At 46.0% G+C, this 8,612-nt stretch overlaps 1 protein-coding gene and 1 pseudogene across 2 annotated transcripts in view; one reads left to right on the top strand and one right to left on the bottom strand.

Annotated features, from left to right (window-relative positions):
• The window catches only part of JAK1 (Janus kinase 1), a 121,408-nt gene that overhangs the window by 94,861 nt on the left and 17,935 nt on the right, over positions 1-8,612 (bottom strand). The gene's annotated exons all lie outside the window — the stretch shown is intronic.
• Positions 1,033-2,653, top strand: LOC100954780 (annotated as a pseudogene). The gene has a single exon (XR_153063.3). The product of XR_153063.3 is annotated as an actin-related protein 2/3 complex subunit 4 pseudogene (transcript).

The following is an 8,612-nucleotide window of genomic DNA, read 5'->3' as shown; positions in this document are numbered from 1 at the left end:
ACATTATATTCTACACTTAGTAAATTTCACATGTACCCTTGTAAGATGCACCATAGGTGTGGTCCCACCAATTACCCTCCCTCCACCTATCCTCCCCCCTCCCCTCCCCTCCCTCTCCCCATTCCCCTTCTTCTTGGGCTATAATTGGGTTATAGCTTTCATATGAAAACTATAAATTGGTTTCATACTAAGACTGAGTACATTGGATACTTTTTCTTCCATTCTTGAGATACTTTGCTAAGAAGAATATGTTCCAGCTCCATCCATGTAAACATGTAAGAGGTAAAGTCTCCATCTTTCTTTAAGATGCTAAGCTCCCTAGGCACAGATTAGGGAGCATAATATTCCATGGTGTACATATACCACAATTTATTGATCCACTCATGGGTCCATGGGCATTTGGGCTTCTTCCATGACTTAGCAATTATGAATTGGACTGTAATAAACATTCTGGTACATATATCTTTGTTATAATGTGATTTTCGGTCTTCTGGATCTATACCTAGTAAAGGAATTGTAGGATCAAATGGCAGGTCCAAAATAGGATCTTCATTTTAAAGATGAATAAACCAGGCCGGACGTGGTGGCTCACGCCAGTAATCCTAACACACTGGGAGGTCAAGGCAGGTGGATTGCCTGAGCTCATGAGTTCGAGACCAGCCTGAGCCAGGGTGAGTCCTCATCTCTAAAAATAGCCAAGAGTTGTGGTAGGCCCCTGTAGTCCCAGCTACTCAGGAGCCTGAGGCAAGAGAATTGCTTGAGTCCGAGAGTTGGAGGTTGCTGTGAGCTGTGATGCCACAGCACTCTACTGAAGGTGACAAAGTGAACCTCTATCTCAGAAAAAAAAAAAAATCAAGAAACCAAAGCTCAGAGCATGAAATTACTTAACCAGGGACTCAAAGCCACTGTCAGATCCCAACGCTGACACAGCTACCTGACTCTATAGGTAGAGTGGAAATGTCTCAATCTAAAGACCAACTGGAGAGCCCAGTCAAGTAAGTGCCTTCCAGGCACTTTCCAGAGGAGGGGAGGAGGAGCAGTGGGGAGGGGGATGGAAGCCAGATGGAAAGGAAGGGAAGGGGAGGGGAGGGAAGGGGGATGGAAGGAGGGGAGGAAGGGGCCCTACATCTCTGCTTGGTGGTTCCTGACAAATCAGAGAATGATTCAAAGTTAGACAAGATCCCAAACAAGAGGCTCTTCCACTTTCCAGCCCAGCCAGTGCCTGCGATGACTGCCACTCTCCGCCCCTACCTGAGTGCCCTAAGGGCCACACCGCAGGCTGCCCTCTGCCTGGAAAACTCTTCCTCCCAAGTGGTGGAACGACACAACGAGACTGAAGTGGAAGTCAGGAGTAGCAAAAAACTCCTGTTACAACCTGTGACCATCAGCAGAAATGAAACAAAAAGATTCTGATTGAGGGCTCCATCAACCCTGCCCGGGTCAGCATCGCTGTGAAACAGGCTGATGACATTGAGAAGATTTTATGCCACAAGTGTATGTGCTTCATGATGATGTGAGCAGAGAACTTCTTTATCCTTCGAAGGAAACCAGGGGAGGGGAATGATATTAGTTTTCAGATCACCAACTTCCACACAGAGCAAATGTACAAACACAAGCTGGTAGACATTGTGATTCACTTCATGGAGAAGACTGATAAGGAGATCAGTGAGATGAAGCTGTCAGTCAATGCCCGTGCACGCACTGTGGCTGAGGAGTTCCTCAAGAACTTTTAAACCATCTGGCTGGAACTTGTGGCCTTCCCCCCTACTCCCCTGTGTTCGTGAAGGTGTCCTGGAGTCACTCCCCGGAGGACCAGCAGCAGCAGCAGCAGCAACAGTGGGGGTGGCAGCAGGGAGCTGGGTCAGGTGGGCGTTGGATGTGGGAGGGGGTGGTGTGCTTGCTACCTGTGCAAGAAATCAGCAGTGGACCTGCCTCAAGGCCACACATGCCTGGTCAGGCTGGCGCTGGCTTCTGATGTTCAGTCCCCTGGGCCGGGACAGATTTTTTTTAATGTCTTAAAACTTAACTCTGTGCTTGTAGGAGACTTTAACCTTTTTTTCTTTTTTCTTTTTTTTTTTAAAACAACCTCCACCTCCAGTGGCTCTGACTGGTCCCAGTGATTGTACCTAATTGGTCGCTGTGGGTCTGGGCAGGCCTGGAGCCAGAAGGCGACCACCTTACCTCCCCCATGCCACCCTGGGGTGGGGGGGGGTGGGCTCCAGCTCCTCTCCTTTATCCTTTTATTCCCAGGCCTCCTTGGGCCCAGTCTAACTGTGGGGACCCTCTGCCAGCTTCCTGAGGTTTGCCTAAAGATGGCCATCCAGCAATGGTTGGGGACAGGGCTGAATTGATGACCTCCAGTCATGGCTAGGGGTGGGAACTCAAAAGCCAGGCAACTTCTGGTTACAGCGACCATTTACAGCCCTCCCAGCTGAGAGGGGTCCCTGTTAGGCCTTGTCTGTCAGTGTGGTGCCTGCACTACAGGTAGAGAGATCAGCCCTCCTCCAGAACCTCCTGGCCAGGCCCTCCTCCTGCCTGCTCTGGCTCCTCTGCTCCCACGCCTGCTGTTCCTTTTCTGATTCTGGTGGATCCTCCCTCACCCAATTAAAATCTTTTCTTGTCCCTTTGGGGCTGCAAAAAAAAAAAAAAAAAAGATCCCAAACAAGAGAAAATAGAAATTAATGAACATAAGAACTATATGCAAAGATAAACTACTGAATTAGAAGATAACATTAGGATGTCTCATGAGAAACATTTACATTTGAATGAGATTAAATATATCTTGAGTGGACTGGTTCTTGGAGGCTCCATTCACTATAGGCTCCCTTGGTTGGTTTTCAGTAATTACTGACAAAGTTTAATCTCATAAAATCCAAAACTAACCAATAAACACTTGTGAACTGACTAGGTACACTGACTCTCAGGCCTACCAGGAGGCCTGAAGACAGGAGTTTACATGCTGTGCCTGGTGAAGGTTCTGCAGACTTTGTCTGACTTAATGCCAAGAAGATATCTAAAAATCCATCATGCTAGGAATAAACGTCAAACCAGTTTGTTATCTACAATCTGAGAGGCTGCACAGAGGTGCCTGAAGCAAAATCTTAAAAGTGAACAGTACTCTTCAGGGAGTGTAGTTACAAGCTTGTTGTCACAAGTCTTTTCAAAAGATAAGCTAACCCTGCTGATTTCACAAAAGCACATCTGACCAATAAAATAACTTCAGGACACTGGGACTGCTACCCAGTGAGGTCTTTATAACACTCGTCAGTACAAGACACTTTTAAAGCTGCTTCTGGGCTTCACTTCATCCTAAAGGATGAGCAGCCAGATTCTAATCACAAGGGGAAAGGAAGATGACCCTGGAAAGGCTTTCAAGGCTTTCTGCAACACACCCAGTACACGCAAGGGCAAAGCTTGTCTTCCCAGGACTGTCCTCCAGCCACTTGGCACAGCTTCCACGTCACTCCTCAGAGCACCTGCAGACGACTGTGGGCTTGGTGGGAATCGTTTGAAATACTGCTCAGTCACCCCACAGTCCCTCGGACTCTGCATTTGCCAAGGAATCTATACAATTTACTGTCCTAAAAAACTAACTGGGCCAACTTGCACTGTTTCTGTTAAATACAGTGTGTACTTCTTAAATAATGACATAAATAAGTATCCACAATCTTAAAATCTGAAAATACTTTGTAACAACAACATTACCGTATCCTAAGGATGCAATCGAAAACTGCACAGAACAGAGTCCCTAAGAGGTTTGTAACAGGATTATTGTAGAAGGATAAACAAACTCTCTCCCCACCATCTATCTCCCACAGTGGAGAACGGGGAAAGTAAACTTCTGTTAACCCATACATAAAAAGTTGTGACACCACAATCCAAAGTTATTTGGGGGAGGAGGATGATTTCTAAAGAGTCACTTGGTGAAAAGGCCATATAATAAGAGTACTGTATTTTATAATCTCCTTGGAAACTTTTTAGTCTGCAGTGTCATATATGCATGAAGTCCAAGTCATACACGTTAAAATATTAACAAAAATATTTATCAGTGAGCGGCAGGTCATGAAATTTTCATTTAGTTCTTAACTTTTCCAAAATGCAAAAACTTTATTTGTTTAAATTATAGTCTGGTAGCTATAGCAAATTTCAAATAGTTGCCTGGGCAGGGCCAATTATGAGGTTTACATCTGACTTCCCTGAGAGGAACACAAGAACAGCCAACACAGTATTCTGCATGACATTCTGCTTGTTGAACACAGATTGAATGAACTACCTAAAATTGATCCAAAAATAACCTTTTAGGGAACCCTAAGTGTCTTAAGTCTGTAGACACCAAACATAATACACACCAGCTGAAGAAGACTCCCTAAATACGCATCTTTCTTTTTTATTTTTTTGAGACAGAGTCTCACCATGTCGCCCTTGGTAGAGTGCTGCAGCGTCACAGCTCACAGCAACCTCAACGTCTTGGGCTTAAGTGAGTCTCTTGCCTCAGCCTCAGGCGCCCGCCACAAGGCCAGGCTACTTTTTGTTGCAGCTGTCGTTGATGTTTAGCTGGTTCAGGTAGGGTTTGAACCCACCAGCCTTGGTGTGTGTGGTCCACACCAGAACCACTGTGCTATGGGGTGTCACCCCATACGTCTCTTTCTTAAGTAAAAGCAAAAGGTTTCAATTATTTTGAGTTCACAGCCTGTAGGTTTTTAAAGACTCAAGAAAAAAGATAAAAAGAGAAGAGGAAACGAAAGCCTCTCCTCAGAGGCCCAGGTCAGGGATAGACTGTGCGCTCTAAGGCTGCCTGTCTCAGACATAAACACCGACTGAGTCACTTCCTCAGGCTGCTCCCACCTGAGAACATGCTGGGAGCAACCAAACCTCTGCAAGAACAAGGCAGGGCAAGTGAGCCAGGATGGAGGCACGTGGCAGGGCCTGACAGTGGACAGCAGGCCTAAGGACGGACGAAGCCTCCAGGGGCTCTGGAACCAGGGCCAGCAGAGGGGCCAGGAGCAGCTGGATGGAGCCGACCACACAGGAAGATGCCTTAGCTGCACCTGTGGGCCGTGCATCAGGGGTGTAGTCACATGCAGCACAGTGGGAGGGAGGGAGGTTTACAGCAAAGGCTAAAAACGGCTTCACCTCTTTGAACCTTTGTTTCAGTGTCCAATGAAAATTATCCAAGAGAATGCCTTTCAATCTGTAATGAGCTCTGAACCTTCTCATGTTCTTAATGTAACTGTTTCCTCCATTAAGGTCCAATTGGCTTGGATGTGTTTTGTAAAATAAAGAAAAAGGCTTCAGAGCAGTTCTAGGCTGGTGGAATGTCCTCACAAACACAAGAGTGCAAGGCCCACTCCCGCTCGCTCACTGCTGAAGATGGAGAGGCCCCACCACCCCTCCACCTGTTTCCTGCATTCACTGGTTTGCCAGCCTAGACCCAATCTAAAGTTCTTTTCCTTTATAATGACAAAACAATACAACAAATAATGAAAATCCCCAGTACAATCTCACATCTGCAGCTTCCTCTGCACTTACAGACCATAATTGTCTAATGACAAAAAGCATCAAAAGCAAATCAATTCCTTTTGTGTCATTTGAAGAAAACTATATCTGCCAATGAACAATTACTGAGGTCAGTACCCAAGGTGCTATCAGCCCTCAGGTCACCCATCCAGTAGTCAGGAAATCAACAGCTTCCTGCTGGTATTTAAAGCCATGTGTGATCGGCATTTCTGTTTGATTTTCCAGCATTACATATTAAAAGTCACAAAGTTGGTATAACCTTTGACAGGATAAATCTACGTATTTATCCTAATAACATAGTAACAGAAAAAAATGCTAAAAAATTCTCCTATAGTAGTCCATAAAAATAGGAATAGTTTACTCCATAATAGATTCATTTAAGCAAAATAAATGTATTGTCTATATACCAAATACTGTATCATTTAAAAATGACCATTATAAAGATTCTACTGCAATAGAATAAAAAAGTTTAAGTGAGAAAAGAAGACAGATAAGGTCAAATATGCACATTCTGCATTCAAATTCCTTAATATACAGCTTTCGCACAGGAGTAAACATCAACATTAAACATTCTTACTAAAAACTTACAGAGTTGTCATTAAAATTTTAGAAACTAGAACAAAGTTTAACTTTCTCAGAAACAAACTAAGCTTGTCCCTAAAAAGAAATATCACATGGGCTGAGTGCCATCCACCCAGCCTGGTCCTTGGACCTCACAAGTAGCCCGGTCTCTCTTCTCCTCAAGACCCTGTCCTTCATCATATCAAAAGTGATGCACAGGCTCTAAATTATCCTAATTACTTTTAAGGAATTTTTAACTCTCCTACCCATAAGTCTATCTCAGCCTCCTCAGAACTAGCTGAACAGACGCACTGTTTCCTAAACGCCATGTGGCCACTGCCTTCTGTGCTATTTTATCTGTCAGTCACAAACCCAACACCATTATCACTTCAGTAAAAGCACTGAAGTGGTGGCCCAAAGAGGTCTCGCTTTGATTCCTCTATCTCTGCTATAAAATTGAGAACTGATTCTTCAAATTATTACAGGAATTTACAATCGTTGTTTGCTGATAGGCCTTAAACAGTCCTTATCAGACGAAACCTATAAACTCATAATCAAACATACAGGCTCACAGGGACCTGTCTCCACAGCTTCTTAAAAATCATTAGAGCTATCAGTTCTAACCTGAGAAAGTAAACAAGACTCCCAGCCAAGAGAAACTCGCTCCACTGCTCTCGTGTTCTCATAAATCATGGCTCTAGAATGCCTTTCAGTATCTCCATCCCACCCAGCACCAACAGGACTCTCACCCTACCAGCAATTAGGCTGTCCCTCCTCCAATGCTGCCTGGCCCTTACTCCATGGATTTGTTTTTTGTGTGTGTGACAGAGCCTCAAAAGCTGTCACCCTTGGTAGAGTGCTGTGGCATCACAGCTCACAGCAACCTCAAACTCCTGGGCTTAAGCAATTCTCCTGCCTCCACCTCCCAAACGGTTGGGACCATAGGCATCCGCCACAATGCCTGGCTATTTTTTGGTTGTTTTGGCTGCAGATGTCATTGTTGTTCAGCAGGCCCAGGATTCGAACCCGCCAGCTTAAGTGTATGTGGCTGGTGCCTTAGCTGCTTGAGCCACAGGCACCCAGCCACTCCATGGACTTTTTTTTGTTGTTGTTGAGATAGAGCCTCAAGCTGTCCCCCTGGGTAGAGTGCTGTGGCATTACAGCTCACAGCAACCTCCAACTCCTGGACTCAAGCGAGTCTCCTGCCTCTGCCTCCCAAGTAACTGGGACCTCAGGCGCCCGCCACAATGCCTGGCCATTTTTTTGGTTGCAGCCGTCGTTGTTTGGCGGGTCCGGGCTGGATTCGAACCCACCACCTTAGGTGTATGTGGCTGGCGCCTTAGCCAGTTGAGCCACAGGCGCTGAGCCTCCATGGACTTTTTAACATAAATATAGATAAAGAATCATTGATCTTTAAAGAGGACTCAACACCTGTCTCCACAGGGTCCCCACTATGTCCCAAACACATTGGCAGTGGTTCAGTATAGAAAGGCCAGCAGACAGATGGACAAGGACAGTCAGGCTAGTAAATGAACGAGGGGCATATCCAGAGGAAAGGACCCCTTGGCCCTTGACACGTGAGCCTTTGAAACACAAACTCGATCATGTACACTCAGTCTTCTGCTTAGTTCTGACTTTTTGAAAATTCATTCCCAGGGGACTGAATCCTGGGACATATTTTCCCCAACACACTGCTGTGAATGTGGTTAGGTTACAAGCTGATGTCCACAAGACCAATTTAGCCCATAAAGTATCAAAAACATTATACATGTGCCCTACCAAAAGAGCAGAAAATATCACTGGAGCCAAAAAGGACCATGAGTGATTCTGCCATCTCAGAAGCTGTAACAAGAGGGAGAGGGGTGAGGTTCATAAGAGGCACATGCAGAGTCCCAGACGGTGCTGAGGCTTTACGGTGACAGAGATCAGAGATGTTGAGACCAACACCAGGGAGGCTCTGGCAAACCCAGCTTCCCCTCCTATCGGCTGGCTGTCTGTACATATGTTATTCAACCATCCTAAGCCTCGGTTTACTGATCTGAATGTCTGGCACAGAGTAAACAGTCAGTAACAAGGCATTTCCTATACAGCAGAGCCTCTCTAAGTGACCACTGAGGGACTGTAACATGCACGTCAACACAACGGAGGTGGTCACCATAGGAGCTAGGCCTGCTGCACTAATGCGCACATGTGGTGCATGTCCAGTCTATGGAACTTTAGTCAACTTAAGGAGGTGGTCAGTGCAAGGAGGTAGTGAGTGTAGGGATGTGGTGGGTGCAGGGAGGTGGTCCATGTAGGGAGGTAGTGAGTGTGGGGGAGGTGGTCAGTGTAGAGAGGTGGTAAGTACGGGGAGGTGGTCAGTGTAAGGAGGTGGTATGAGTGCGGGGAGGTGGTGAGTGTAGAGAGGTGGTAAGAACAGGGAGGTGGTCAGTGTAGAGAGGTGGTAAGTACGGGGAGGTGGTCAGTGTAAGGAGGTGGTATGAGTGCGGGGAGGTGGTGAGTGTGGGGAGGTGGTGAGTGTGGGGAGGTGGTCA

Source organism: Otolemur garnettii, unplaced genomic scaffold (assembly GCF_000181295.1).
Source record: "Otolemur garnettii isolate 467f Iridium unplaced genomic scaffold, OtoGar3 scaffold00010, whole genome shotgun sequence".
Classification (NCBI taxonomy): Eukaryota; Metazoa; Chordata; class Mammalia; order Primates; family Galagidae; genus Otolemur; species Otolemur garnettii.
Note: the sequence above shows the minus strand (reverse complement) of the source record. Positions and strands in the feature narration are given on the sequence as shown.